We start from the raw sequence: 15,229 nt of genomic DNA, 5'->3' as shown, positions 1-15,229 counted from the left end.
TGGCGCAGTCGGTTAAGCGTCCGACTTCAGCCAGGTCACGATCTCGCGGTCCGTGAGTTCGAGCCCCGCGTCGGGCTCTGGGCTGATGGCTCAGAGCCTGGAGCCTGTTTCCGATTCTGTGTCTCCCTCTCTCTCTGCCCCTCCCCCGTTCATGCTCTGTCTCTCTCTGTCCCAAAAATAAATAAACGTTGAAAAAAAAAAAAAATTAAAAAAAAAAATGTAGAAAAAATTTTAAAAGAGATATCTCTCATATATAAATGAAAAGATTCATTGGCATTTTCTAACCAGTTTCTTTGTTTGCTCTGCACAATTTGCCATCAGAACTGTCCTTATGTGCAGAATCAATTAAACATCCCATGAGAAAATGAGCTTAGTGAAAACTTCCATCTGGACTTTTGGAACAAATAACCTGCATCACTTTAAACAATGATTTGCATATCAAACATCGTTTGCACAACATTTGAACTGAGGTTACATAGAGGCATCTTCTTTTTTTTTTAATCCTAGAAAAGCAACTATTCACGTACTTTGATTAGATAGTGATCTCTTTGAAGCCTGAGATTTTTTTTTTTTATTCCCACTACCCAGCCCAGAGCGTGGTTATATGTTTGTCACATTCAAGTGAAATGAAATGACATAAATGAAAATATCCTGCCAGATGATTGTTGCTGTCACCATGTTCATTCCCATTATTGATCACAAGGCATTGATGTCACAGCCTCAAACTTCTTTAGTTGCATATTGGGCCATTCCAAACTATTTCTCCCTCCATATTTTTGTAAAGTTTACTCACACCTGCAAAACCCAGGTGGTGTTTGTTACTATATATGCTTTTAATTACCAGTTGCTTAAATGAGCTGTAGTTGTGAAATTGCATTTTCTGCTTAAATTTAAAACTTTTTTCCATCATCTGATTTTTATTTAGGTCCTGACTTTTCTTCCCCCAGGTTCTATGGATCTGCATTAATTTTATTTTCTTTGGAAAACTTGTTGAAGCTAACAATTTAAACATGACAGGCTTTTTCAAACTCCCAGGCCTTTGTTCATGCTGTTCACTTGGCCCAAGTGTCCTTCCCACCCCCCCCCCACCCCGCCAACAGCACTTTTATACTCATCTGAATTCAGATATCACTTCCTTGATTAAGCTTCTCTTCCACCTATAGGTTTCCATTGCACATTGTACAGTCATTATAATGTTTATCAAGTAGTGCAGAGCCTGTGTCCCCTCTGTACCAGACCCATTCTTAGAACAGTATAACATGTACATTTGATAAACCCAGTTTATGTAGAGTTGTGTGGTAGGCCCTCTCCCAGACTCCCAGGATGTGACATTGAACAGGTAATGAACCATGACGTGGTACTATCTTCATGGAGCTCCCGAGCTTATCTAATAAGATAATGACTAGTTTTGACCGAGCCATGACCAAAATAGATGGAATGATATATGTAGGGTGTGTGTGGGGGGGTATCTACTTAAGATAGGTAGTCAAGGCAGTCCTACTTGAGGGCAAACTAAGGCCAAGGCCTAAAGTACAAGAAGGAGCTAGACATGTAGAAACCAGGCAACTGCCTTCTAGGCAGAGAAAAAAGCACGTGCAAAGGCCCCAAAGAAGGTATAATCTTGCCCTGTTCAAGGAAAACAAACAGCTTAGTATGTCTCAAGCACAGGGTAAGAATCTCCCACAAGGGAGAAGAGTGGCATGAGCTGTCACTTAGGCAGAGGGACCCACGTAATGATGGCCCTGCAGTCAGTGGGAAATTTTGATTTAATTCCATTAGTCATGAGTTACCATTCAAGTTTAAAATAAGGAAGTGCCATTACCTCATTTCTGTTTTTAAAAGAAATGAGAATTCTTCACAGGGGAAGTAAATTGGCATGAGAAGTGTTTTGGGTGGAGAGTAGTGCCATTTACTGAAGTTAGGAAGAAGGTGGGGCAAGGGGTGTTGGAGTGATTGGGTTTTAGACACAGTATGTTTGAAAGTGGAAGAATCAAGTAGGCAGGTGGATTTATGAGTTTGCAGTTCATGAGAAATGTCTGGCTCAGAGATTTAGTTTGAAAGATATTCTCATATACATGGTATTTAAGGCTATGGGATTGGAATGGATTACTTTGGAAGGAATGGAATAGGACCCAGGCCAAGTCCTGAGGCAACCAAACGTTTGGAGGTCAGATGGAAGAGGCAAAACTAGCAAAAGAGCCCAAGAAGGAGGGGTCAGTAATGTTGGGGAGTGTGATCTGAAGGAAAACAAAAGGAAAGTATTTGAGAAAGAGCAAACAGCCAAGTGCGTGGAATACTGCTAGGAGTGCAGTGAATGAGGGCAGATTTCCTTCTGAGCTGATACACCCCAGCTGGTTGGTGGCCTTGTCAAAATCAGTGTCGACAGGGTGGCAGGAACAGAAGTCAGATTGGAATAGATTGTAAAGGAGATGGAGGTGAGGAAGGAGAGATGATAAGGGTGTAGCTTTGAGAGAAATTTTGCTGTAAAGGGGAGCAGAGAAATTACTTTCTGCCTTTGTCTATAACACATACAAGACATACATTTTGAACACACTACAATACTTCTTTTTCAAGACTACTCAAAATATAAGAAGAATCAATAGACCAAATAGGAATATTTATAATAAATGTGTGAGATGGGAGAAGTCTTCTGTTAATCACAGTACTTTTTTGTTAATTTCTGTTCTATCCTACACAGCTAAATAAATAATAGCTGACAACTTAGGAGCAACTGAAATTTGCCAAATAAAAAAGATTATTTTATTCAACACTCATAACAACCCTATGAGGAAGGTACTCTGACTATCCTGTCTTATAGATGGGGAGTTCAAGTCTTGGAGACTTAAAAGATTACATTGGACCACAGACCTAATAAGTGGTAGAGGCATGATTGGAACCCAAGTTTTGACTTCAGAGTCTGCATTCCTAAACTTAGCAAAACAAGAGTTGGAGATAAGAAAGAAGGTATTACTGACACAGGATAAAAGCTAGAATCTAAGCCATCCTCATTTACAGAGAAATGGTCTTTCACAATTCACTCATAATTTTGGTAAGAAGATGAATGTCTTTGTTAAATAATCTTCGGAAGTAATTTAGATAATTCTGTGGGTGGCTGAGAATAAATGAACAGAAGCCTTTGATGTGATCCCTCTGCCCCCTTTTTTTTAAATGCAAGCAGGACAGAGATTTAGGAAATGCCATCAATGTGCCACTAAATCTGGAATATTTTAGACTGAATATTCTAAAGGTCTCTAAGAATATGCCCCAGACATTCATAAAGGAAGTGTCTGAGTAAGAGTAGTACATCCTTTATTTACTGGGTTTATGAAATGTGCCTATAGCAATAGCTTCTAGGTACGTTTTTTTAAAAGTAGGTTCCCCAAACATTTGACTAACCAGAACCCACATTTCATCGGTGTATAAGGCAACATCAGGTAGAAAAGTTGAGTCTCATGCATGGCCTAAAGAGATCAGCAAATGCATAGAGGTAAAGAAAAGACAGAGGTGAAGTGTGAGCCAGAATAGGATGAATGCCCTCTGAAAACAGAATCCACCTGGCTCTCCAAACCAATGGCTGCCCTACTCATTTACAGAGCAAAGAGACACAACTCAACTCTAAGAAATGTTTAAGGCCACAGTCATTTAGTCGTCTATGCATTTAGTCATCTTGCAAATGGTTTTGAGTTTTTCAATGCACGTCACAGTGCAAAGAGGCAGTTCAAGCTCTTGAGGAATTTATGATCTTCAGGAGAGATGAGTTCCTTGGCTTATCTGCCAAGTGCCACAGGAGTGACAGACACCAAAACAGGGTGGTTGTGAGAATAGAAAAAAGAGTAGTGAACAGTGTCAAAGACTCTAAGGCAAAGGTGTAATACAGATTAAAAAAAAAAATCACAAATTTTAAAGGAAATATGTTGCCCACTATTTAAATTGCAAAGAAAAGAATTAAAACAAACATTTAATTCATTCTCAGCACTGATATTTCTGGGTATGCATTTGTACAGTTGAAATATGTAATGTACATTAAAAAGTCTTTTCTCTTTTTCATTCAGTGATATGTTGTGTTTCATACACATTATATAATTTTCAACATCATTAAATTCATCTTATATACAGGCCATTTTAATGAGTATTTAATACTCCATTATGTGGTTAAACTACAACTTATTTAAGCATTGCCCTTTTTTTGACCATTTGAGTTCAATGCAACTTTTGAGATAACTTGAGATATACACTTTAGTGCCAACCATGTTTGTCTTACTCTGATTATTTTAAGTACACATCACCAGAGTGAGTGAAACTTCTGGATCAAAGGACAGGAACATTTTTAGGGCTTTAGTTAGATGATGTTCCAGGAAGATTACAGCAATTTTTACATCTTTAAGGAAACTCTAGGTGTCTCTGTCTCATTAAACAATGGACTACCATAATCATCACTTTAATATATATATATATATATATATATATATATACACACACACATATATATATTAGTTTAATGAGTAAAACAATTACTCATAGTTATTTGAAATCTTTGAGTTCTTTGCTTAAATTCCATTAATATTCCATAAGCCACTTGCATTTTCCCTCTTATGAACAATCCGTTAATATCCCTTGCTTATTTGCTTTTTGGAGTTCTAGTGTTTTAATGATGTGTTGAGTTCATTGTATATCAAAAATCATAACCCATTATCATATCTGTAACAAATATTTCCAAATATCTTCCTCACTAATGGTTTGCCTTTCAATTGTCTTTGCTTTATGTCAGCAGGATGGACAGAAGCAGAGGCAGAGATGCCTTAAAGCATCTGATGCCTTTGGGAGGAGGAGCGTTCAAGGTGAGTGTGGAGTTTCTGGACACATGCGTATCCCTGTCCTGGCAGATGAGTCTGAAAGTGGGTGTGAAGAGCTGTGTTTGGTTCATAGTTTGGATTATCGTTAATATACAGTGACAGACAATTGGAGGCTTAAAAGAAAAAAAGGAAGTGACGTGATCAGACCTACCTCTTAGAAACAGAGATCTAATGGTTGGAAGAAAGGTGGGTTGGAGGGGGAAAGGGTCTTACCAGTCTGTTCCTGGACTATTGAAGGAGCCTCTTTGGTGGTCTCCTTGGTTTAACTTCCATGACTTTGGGGTGCCTGGGTTGTTCAGTCAGTGAGCGTCCAACTCTTGGTTTCAGCTCAGGTCATGATCTCATGGTTTGTGGGTTTGAGTCCCATGTGGGTCTCTACACTGACAGTGGAGAGCCTAGTTGGGATTCTCTCTCTCTTCCTCTCTCTCTGCCCTTCCCCTGCTTGTGCTCTCTCTCTCAAAATAAATAAATAAACTTAGAGACTTACCTGACTTTTTCTTTATGCTTAAATTTGAATATTTAAATTTAAGTTAAAATAAGGAATGGAGTATAGGATGGACATTTCTTTCTTAGAGAAAGAAATAAAATAGATAAAGATGAGTGAAGATCCCAATAAACTGAAAGTGTTTGTGGGGCCAACATTAAAGGAATACAGGACTTTCTTTTCCAACATGTGCTTGTTTGGTGGACATATTTGATTAAATCCTAGAAATTATGTAGAAAAGTAGGAGTGATAAAATCATAAGAGATAGGCTTGCCTGAGAGCAGAAGGCATCAAGTGCTAGAGTTTAGGATTATTTGTAGGTGATGGGTAACCTTTATGTGTTAGACATGAATAAAGTAGCTTATTGGGAACATTAACTTGAGAATGTGTAATATTGATTGAAAAGAGAGAGAATAGAAGCAGGAAGATCAGTCATAAGTTTATTGCTTTGGTACAACATTTCTGGAGGGCAATTGGTGATATGTAGCAACAATATAATACATCCATCTTTTAAAAAAATTTTTTTTTACATTTATTTTTGAGAGACAGAGAGAGACAGAGCGTGAGCAAGGGAGTGGCAGAGAGAGAGAGAGAGAGAGAGAGAGAGAGAGAGAGAGACAGAGAATCAGAAACAGGCTCCAGGCTCTGAGCTGTTAGCACAGAGCCCAACATGGGGCTCAAACTCACGAACCGTGAGATCATGACTTGAGCCGAGGTTGGACACTTAACCGACTGAGCCACGCAGGTGCCCCAATACATACATCTTTTGACCCAAGAATTTAACTCTTGGTAATTTATTAAAGAAATAATAGAAAAAGTGTTTAAAGTTGTAGGTGCAAAGATGTTAACTGAACTGTCATTTATAATAGAGAAACAGTTTTAAAACTAAATATCCAACAATAATTCATAAGATGAAATACTATGTCATGACACAAATCTGTATTTACTAACCTTGAAATGGTTTCAAAATACACTTAAATGATGGGGCGCCTGGGTGGCTCAGTCCGTTGAGCGGCCAACTTCAGCTCAGGTCATGATCTCGCGTTCTGTTGAGTTTGAGCCCTGCGTCGGGCTCTGTGCTGACAGCTCAGAGCCTGGAGCCTGTTTCAGATTCTGTGTCTCCCTCTCTCTGACCCTCCCCCATTCATGCTCTGTCTCTCTCTGTCTCAAAAATAAATAAACGTTAAAAAAAATACACTTAAATGAAAGCAGAGAGATGAAAAACAGTATATTTAGAATGCCTCCACCTTTACTTTAATCATATATATCATCTCATCCTAGTAATGCTTGTAGAATTGTTATCTCAGTGGTGATTTCTAAAGCAAATATTGTTTAGAATAAATTTCACCAAATAAAATGTTCAAATTCCTCTCTTTCCTTCCTATCAGGAATGGAGTAAAATGGGACAGGGGCTAGGGCCTCAGAAAGTCTGTGCCTAATGTTAAATTAGTGTAAGTTCCATGTACTGTACATTTGTAATATACAGTAACATGCCACTTCTGCTTCATTTCGGTAACTGCAAAGGCACTTTCCCCCAAATACCGTTTATCATCTGATAGCCTCCAACTGAAGTCTTCAACAGTCCCCATAAGGTCAGCTAGAGAAGTGTGGCATGGATCTCTGTTAAAGCAGAATGATCATGGCTCTGGATTGAGAAATCTGCTTTCAGTCCCCATCTGCCACCTTCTAGTGAACTTGGCAAGTCACCTAACCTCTTTGAGTCTGTGTTTCATCCTTAAGTGGGGATAATAAAATATCTTTCCTTTAGTTTATGTGAATTGAACATAAATAAAATCCCTTCCTTGATTTAATTCTTGTCTCTTCAGACGAGGAAATTTAGACAAGGAATATAAATACTAGGGTAGCTTGTTTTATTTTTTATCTTAATTAAAAGTAACATATCCACAACTCATTGTATAAAATGCTGAAATATGTTTCCTTTATAATTAGTCTTTTTGGAATAAAACATAGATTATTTTCCCCAAATATCACAAACCTTTCCTATTTTCATAAGTGTACATGCAAATTAAAGAGGATCTCACCTTAATTATAAGTATTTAAGATAACATAATTATGTTACGTAACCTACCTCAGATTTATATTCAAGTCCATAGTGTATTTTCCAGAAAAAAAGGCCTACCATCTTTAGGTTCATCTAAAACATTTTGCTCAGGGAAACAAAATGCTATTTAAGATTTTTACTGTCAGGTAAATATATAAGGAATCCTACTTGGTTTTTACTTTCCCCATTCACAACCTAAATACTAGGCTTTTTAGGAGAACAAATGCACATGCTTGCAAGTGAGTAATTACTTTCTTGGTCATAATGCTATTGTATTAACATGAGATCTAATGTTATTCCTCCAAATTTAACCCAAATACTTATCAAAACTTTTTTTTATGCAAGTCTTAAGAGCCATATCAAGTCCAAAGCCTTAAAATTGGCAATTAATAGTAAAATTACTACCGTATCTCTAAATTATCTTTTCACATTTCATCCTTCCACCCCCTTTTTTCCTTTGAAATAAAAGAAGAAATAAGGTCATGTTTGGGGGCAAACAATATAGGGTGTTGACAAAGAACTGCAAAAATTGGGACACTGTCTTAAAATAAAATTGATGTCATTGTGGATGTTTGAGAGTTGAAAGTAACCTTCAATCAATCTGGGGCCCTAAATCCAAAAAAATCAATGTATATAAAACTACAGATGAGCTAAGTTTTTGTAGGTATATATGTCCTTGGAGAGACCAAGTTAGTAGGTCAGCTGAGGTGTGCTAACCCCTGAATTGTATGTGGTGACCCAGGAGGGGAAGTGGGAAGATGCGATTATGATTCCTGGAAATAATGTAAAGAAAAATGTGGAAGAGCATAATGGTTCAGAGTGTCCATTTAATGTGTCATGTACCTGGAAAAAGAAGACAGTGTTTTAGGAGAATTCTGAGTGGTCTCTGGAGGGTACAACTGGGTGTTCTATAGACCAAAAGGAGAGCTTTTTAAAAATCCAATAAAAAATTTTTTTTTTAATTTTAGAGAGCACCAGCGGGGGAGAGGGGCAGAGAGAGAGAGAGAGAGAGAGAGAGAGAGAGAGAGAGAGAGAATCTTAAGCAGGCTCCATGCTCAGTGTGGAGCCTGGCACAGGACTCAATCCCTTGACCCTGGGATCATGAACTGAGCTGAAATCAAGAGTTGGACACTCAACCGACTGAGCCATCCAGGCACCATTAAAAATCCATTTTAATGAAGCATAATTTATATACAATAAAATTCACCTTTTTAATTTTTATTTTTTAGAGAGAGAGAGAGAGCACATATGTACATGCACATGAGCAGGGGAGGGGGTAGAGGAAGAGGGAGAGAAATAACTTCAAGCAGGCTCCATGCCCAGCACCAAGCCCAGTGCAGAGTGCAGCTCGATCCCACTACTGTGAGGTCATAACCTGAGCTGAAGCCAAGAGTCAACACTTAACTAACTGAGCCACCCAGGCGCACTTCATCTTTTTTAAAAGTAAAGATTTTTATTTTGAGATAATTGTGTATTCACACACAGTTGTGAGAAATAATACAGAAATATTCCTTGAACCATTTATCCAATTTCCTCCAATGGTGAAACTATAGTAAAATATTGTAGGGGTGCCTGGGTGGCTCAGTCGGTTAAGCGTCCAACTTCGGCTCAGGTCATGATCTCACGGTCTCTGAGTTTGAGCCCCGCATCGGGCTCTGTGCTGACAGCTTGGAGCCTGGAGCCTGCTTCAGATTCTGTGTCTCCCTCTTTCTCTGACCCTCCCCCGTTCAGACCCCCGTTCAGTTTTGCTCTGTCTCTCTCTGTCTCAAAAATAAATAAACATTAAAAAAATTAAAAAAAAATATTGTAATATTGTACTATTGTACAATTGACCTTGACTATATCAATGTCAAAATCCTGGTTGTGATACTGTATTGTAGTATTATTATAAAATACAGTATATACCATACTGTACTATTGTATACTGTGTAAAAAAACCAATATATTGACATTGACACAGTCAAGGTAAAGAGCAGTTCTATCACCACAAGGATCCCTCATGTAGTACTTATATAGCCATCCCCCCAGCTTCCCCCACTTTCCCACTCCACCATCTCTGACCCCTCCCAACCACTAATCTATTCTCCAGTTCAACAGTTTTATCATTTCAGGTATGGTATTTAAATGGAGTCAGACAGTGTGTACCCTTTTAGGATAGGATTTTTTTCACTCAGCATAATTCCCTGGTAATTCATCCAAATTGTTATGAATATCAGTAGTTCATTCCTTTTTACTGCTGAGTAGTATTCCATGATATAGAGGACCACAGTTTACTTAGCTAATCATCCACTGAAAGACAGAACGTACTAATTTTAACTTTGTGTTTTTGATGAATTTTAACAAATTGATACACCCATGGAATCATTGCCATAATCATAAATGGGACATTCATACAAAAGAAATGAAAATATATGTTCACACACACATTATGTGAATGTAGCAGTTTCATTCATACTAGCTAAAAACTGGAAGCAATCCAATGTCCAACCACAGATGAATAAATAAAAGAATAAATAATGATATAGCCATACAGTGCAATACCACTCACTCAGAAAAAAGAAATGAACTACTGGTATAAATATCATACATAATGAAAAAAGCAAGACCTAAAAGAATATATGCTCTATGATTCCAATTATGTGGATTTCTAGAAGATAAAGCTTTTTTAGCATCAGAGAGCAGATCAGTGATTGCCTAGGGCTGGGAGGGAGGAGGGGAACGGTTGACTGCAAAGGGGCACGAGAAAACCTTTCTTGGTTTAAGAGAACATTTTAAACCCTAAACTGGGGAGAATCTGTTGCTCAGAATAGAAGGATGTTATTTTCACAGAAAACAAGGAAGTGCTGAGAAATAAATTTGTTTATGGAGGATGGTAAAAAGAGCAGAGTAGGGAAAATAGATGCCCAAAGGACCAAAGTATAGAAGAATAAAGAACTCCAAAGGTGAAAAGAGTGGAAACTTGAAAGAAACTTCTCAAAGCTTCAAACTACAGAAAGCTGATTGGAGCCTCATAACACCAGGGATGTGAGCCTCACCTATTTGACACTGAGTTTGTAATATGTAAATTTCCCTACTTGATTTTGTGATTTTTTTTATTAATAATTCTACACTTGTAAAAACGAAAAAGAATTTTTATTTTTAGAGAGAGTGTGATTGGGGAGAGGGGAAGAGAGAGAGAGAGAGAGAGAATGAGAGAGAGAATGAGAGAGAGAGAGAGAGAATGAGAGAGAGAGAGAGAGAGAGAGAGAGAGAGAGAGAGAGAGAGAGAGAGAATCCCAAGCAGGCTCCATGCTCAGTGTGGAGCCTGACATGGGGCTCAATCCCATGACCCTGGTGATCATGACCTGAGCTGAAATCAAGAGTCAGACGCTCAACTAATTGAGTCATCCAGCTGCTCTGGTTTGTGATCTTTACACAGCTGTGCTCCCTGTCCTTCTTTGGGTCTGGAAGGAGAACTTAGCCCTGTATATGCAGAGGCAAAGAATGTGGAGACTGCAGGTGTGGAAATTCTGCAGGAAAACTGACAGGAAAATTCTCTCTGATTCCACTAATTGGTAAGACATGAAATTACCTCCAATAGCAGAAAGCAAACAAGGAACATTTTCTTTGCTTTTCTTGGGACTCTTTCATGACAAGATACACTGTGGTATTTTCTACTGATGCCCTGCTGGAAGCCCTCTCTACTCCTCCCAAAAGTATGGAGTGCTGATATAGTAAATGGCATGCCCAGATGGAAATAAGCCCTTTTAGCCTAATACATATCCCCAAATCCCCTCTACCCTTGAAGGAGACAGTACTTCCCTGGTGTAGAGAGAAAGACTGGAGCAAAACAAAGACAATAGGACTGGAGGCATGAGTTCAGTCTGAAAGAGAACATAAGAACAGATGTCCAAAACCAGGTGAGAGTAGGGGTGAATACTAATGCCAGGGGCCTGGAGGTGGGAGAGAAGTAAGATATGGTTACTGGGATTCAGAACTGGGGAAATAAACTAAAGTAAATAGGAAGCAAGAAGGAATCAAATTAAGTGGGGAGGATTGCTAGGAGATGCTAAAACCACTGGTTAAAAGATCATTCTGGAATAGGATATTTGCACAGTGTAAAGTATCCTATCACAGATTTCTTATTACTTGTAAAGGGAAAATTTACTTTTTCACTGGAGTTATTCACTTGGTGGTGACATTTCCCAGGCGGTTAAAGTTAGTACCACCAAGATTGGCATAGACTGACAATGCATATACCAGTGTAATGTAGTGTCGAGTACCCATATCGCTCATGAAATGTTCTTACCAAAAATGTTTAACCTGAAGCCCTAATCCATATAGAAAAAAGTACAAAGGATAAAGGGGTAAGTGAAATCACACCACAAGAGACAGACAAATCCAGAGTGTGAGCTATTCTCTAAGAGGGTTTGCCTGGACTCCCCACCTTATTAGTAACAAGGATTAGAAATACAGGTTCTAGGGGCGCCTGGGTGGCACAGTCGGCTAAGCGTCCGACTTCAGCCAGGTCATGATCTCGCGGTCCGGGAGTTCGAGCCCCGCGTCGGGCTCTGGGCTAATGGCTCAGAGCCTGAAGCCTGTTTCCGATTCTGTGTCTCCCTCTCTCTCTGCCCCTCCCCCGTTCATGCTCTGTTTCTCTCTGTCCCAAAAATAAATAAACGTTGAAAAAAAAAAAAAGAAATACAGGTTCTAGATAGAAGGAAGGGGATATTTTGCCTCCTAATACTGTAGGCAATAGATAAAGTAAATGGATGAGTTAGAATCTGGATGACCAAAGAAGAAACCTCAGTTAGACCCTGAGACCCAAAGCTTAACAAGAAAAAAATTGGAGGTTAAGACCAGGGTCTCACTATATAGCATTTATAGAATAAAAGTGAGATGAACTAGTGAATCCAAAGACTCTGATCCTTATCATGGCAGAGGAAGCCACTTAGTGGGTTGTTTTCCAGAACCCTGATCTGTTCTCACCTAATCTGTGGGTGTGGGGAGACACTGATGCCTGACTGCATCAAATTCAAAAAGACTTAGAGAAGGTGAACCAAGGTCTTTGGTCCCAGAGATCAACCACATAAACACAGACATGACCTAACAGTAACATAACAAAGAATTTTGCCTTGCTATTGGATCAGCAGTGAGATAGATGCATTTGAAAAATAATTGACAAGATTTAGCTGTATTGTTTGTAATGGTTAATTAATTAATTAATTTATATGACAACTAATTTTTTTTTAAGGATCAAGACTGGTGTCCTTCAAGGGAAAGATGGTTAAGATGAGAGAGATTTGAAACCATAGGATTTGAAACCATAGAAGTTAGAGTAATGGGGAGCATTTAATCCTCAGGAGAATGTTTAGATAGAATTCAGTGTCTGTCTTCAAAAATCTGAAAAAGGGTATCTCTTGGAGAAGGGATGTGACTTATTCCATGTTAACTGCAGAGGGCAGAGCTGGGATCAAAGGGTACAAGGAGGTGGATTTGTCTAATTGCTGTGCAAGAAGAGACACAGAGTTCCCTGTTTACTTTTGGAACAATTATGACAGCTAACATTTACTGAGTGCTCATGATGTCTGCACTATAGTTGAAGTCTTTATATGTCTTAGCTAAAAAGTTGTGGATCAAATTCATAGTTACCATTACAAGTGCTCATAGCATCATTGGTAAAGGTTCCTTTTACTGGCTGCTTATTAACTTACTTCGTTTGGATACTTACCTATTTACTGTTATTATATCATTATCATTTTACAGATGAGGAACGCTGATTACTTTTCTGGAATCATCCTACTTTAAGTTATTGGCTTATAATGATCTGGACCCAAGTCTTCCTGCTACTAATATTGCCTTCAGAGGTTATGCATATAATAAGAGGTCAGATCAGGGCTGTTCATTAGAAATATAATGTGAGCCACTAATGAGAGCCATATATGTAATCTTACTTTTTCTATTAGCCACATTAAAAATGTAAAAATAAGCTATTGAAAATATTTTAATTATTACATATATATATATTTATACTTATATTTTAACCCAATACAATAACCCAACTGACTCATCACATCTTAAACTATTATCATTTGTTCAAGTGATGTAATCAACACAAAAATTATTAACAAGGTATTTAACGTTCTGTTTTTCACACTAAATTCTGTGTCTATATTTTCATAACATCTCAGGACTAGCCACATTTAAAGTGATAGTTGCTCCAGGCTCTTGGCTGCTAATGAGGAGCCAGGACAGGGTTAAAATTTAAATCTCTTTGCAGGGGAGAGAGTGGGATTGCAATTTAAAGAGGACCTTTACCTTCCACCTTATATTCCAACGCCTCCTTGCTCCTGATTTACCTCCTTTGCCAGTTTGAAGTAACAACTGCCTTTGTCTTTTCTGGTAGAGCCAACGTATATACTTCTGAATTTGGAGAGAGCAGGTTTTTTTCCTGCAACCTTCCAAGGACTGTCATTTCCCTTCTGGCAGCTACACTGGGAGTTCATTTGTTTGAATTTTGCTTTGAAAGTCACAAAAGTAGGTTGCATTAATTAAATAACGTACTCCAAATACCAAATTGGGGGTAGAACGTCTTGCTTTATGAAAAGTTATGCAAAATTAGGGAGTCCCTGGTTTAATTGATTAGAAATAAATAGTGTAAATGCATAGGTGACTATAAGAGGGAGTAAAGGTTTTGTTATTTTTGCTACGCTGCTCACGGGTAGAGGCAGAGCGTCAGAACAAACACACCAGCCTCTTAAAGTAGCTTTAAAACAGCCCACCGAAGTTTCCCCTCGAAATTCCAAACCAGCTGCCAAAAATGAAAGCTTATAAAAAGATGCCACGCGCTCTCGGCCTCCCGGAGGTGGCGCTATGACGGTGACGGAGTTAATTAGTGCCTGCAAAGCGCCGCGTGTGAGCTCATCCGAGAAGTCATGCTCTGCACACATATTATTTATAGCCGATCTGAGGCGTGCACGGTGTTTGACATTTTTCTTCTTTTTAAGTAGGGGGACTTCAAAAAGTCGTGGACATTTCCCTCCACCCTCCACCCCGCAGGCTAAGTGCAGTAGGCAGGCTCCAGGGCGCGGGCGGGAGGTGAAAGCGCCAACCACGCGTGCCGGCGTGCAGGTGCCGGGGGCGGCGGCGGCCACTCTGCAGCGTCCGCTCGGGAGGAGAGTTCGCGGTTGATCTCGGGATGCCTTGCAGATGCAAAATGTGTCTCTGGCCAGCAGGAGGAAGGAAGAGGAAGTGAGAGCAGCGGCAGCCGGCGGCGCAGCAGCCGGCGGATCCCCAGTGTAAGTGCGTGTGCGCGGGCGAGGATGGGCACGGGATAGAGGCAGAGCCACCCACACGGCCGCGGCCCGGAGCTGAGGGACAGAGCTTCTGGCCCCCCTTCAATGGTCACGGGTCGCCAGAGCTCTGGTCGCGCGGAACCCTCGCCGCCACCGCCGCTGTCCTGCGACCCCGGGCAGGTTCGTAAAGTTTCCTGGACTGGCGCCGCGCCCCGACTCGCCGACCTCAGCGCGGCCGGGGAGGGAGCTGAGGCTGGGGCACTGGAGGAGGCGTCTTGTTCTGGGGGACTCTGGGCGCCGCGGAGACACTTTTGTTTCCTCCCTGGGGGCTCCGCGGCTGGAGCAGGGGTAGCCGCGGCGCTCTGCGGGGCGAGGGCTGCGGGCGCTCCGGGGCGCTCAGCAGTTGGGGAAGTCTGGGCAGAGCCGGGCGGCTGGAGTGGGAGTGGGAGTGGGAGCGGAGGGAGGGGGCGCGGGAGATGGAGAACAGGGCCCGGGGCCCGGGAACCCGCGGAGGCGATTTGGCCAGGGCCGGCTGGTGGGGGCCGCCGAAGGACTG

At 40.3% G+C, this 15,229-nt stretch overlaps 1 protein-coding gene across 5 annotated transcripts in view; it reads left to right on the top strand.

The window, feature by feature from the left end:
- The first annotated feature begins 14,274 nt into the window (after window positions 1-14,274).
- ELMO1 (engulfment and cell motility 1) overlaps window positions 14,275-15,229 on the top strand; it is a 536,725-nt gene continuing 535,770 nt past the window's right edge. For 2 of the 5 annotated variants that reach the window (XM_043589269.1, XM_043589266.1), the window contains exon 1: window positions 14,284-14,676. The gene's annotated coding sequence lies outside the window, so the exon portion shown is untranslated. Of the gene's footprint in view, window positions 14,854-15,229 lie in introns of all 5 variants that reach the window. The other 3 variants (XM_043589268.1, XM_043589265.1, XR_006298577.1) reach the window with 2 other exon arrangements.

This window comes from Prionailurus bengalensis, chromosome A2 (genome assembly GCF_016509475.1).
Source record: "Prionailurus bengalensis isolate Pbe53 chromosome A2, Fcat_Pben_1.1_paternal_pri, whole genome shotgun sequence".
NCBI classification, from domain to species: domain Eukaryota; kingdom Metazoa; phylum Chordata; class Mammalia; order Carnivora; family Felidae; genus Prionailurus; species Prionailurus bengalensis.
The sequence above is the reverse complement of the archived record's forward strand: the minus strand, read 5'-3'. Positions and strand labels throughout refer to the sequence as shown.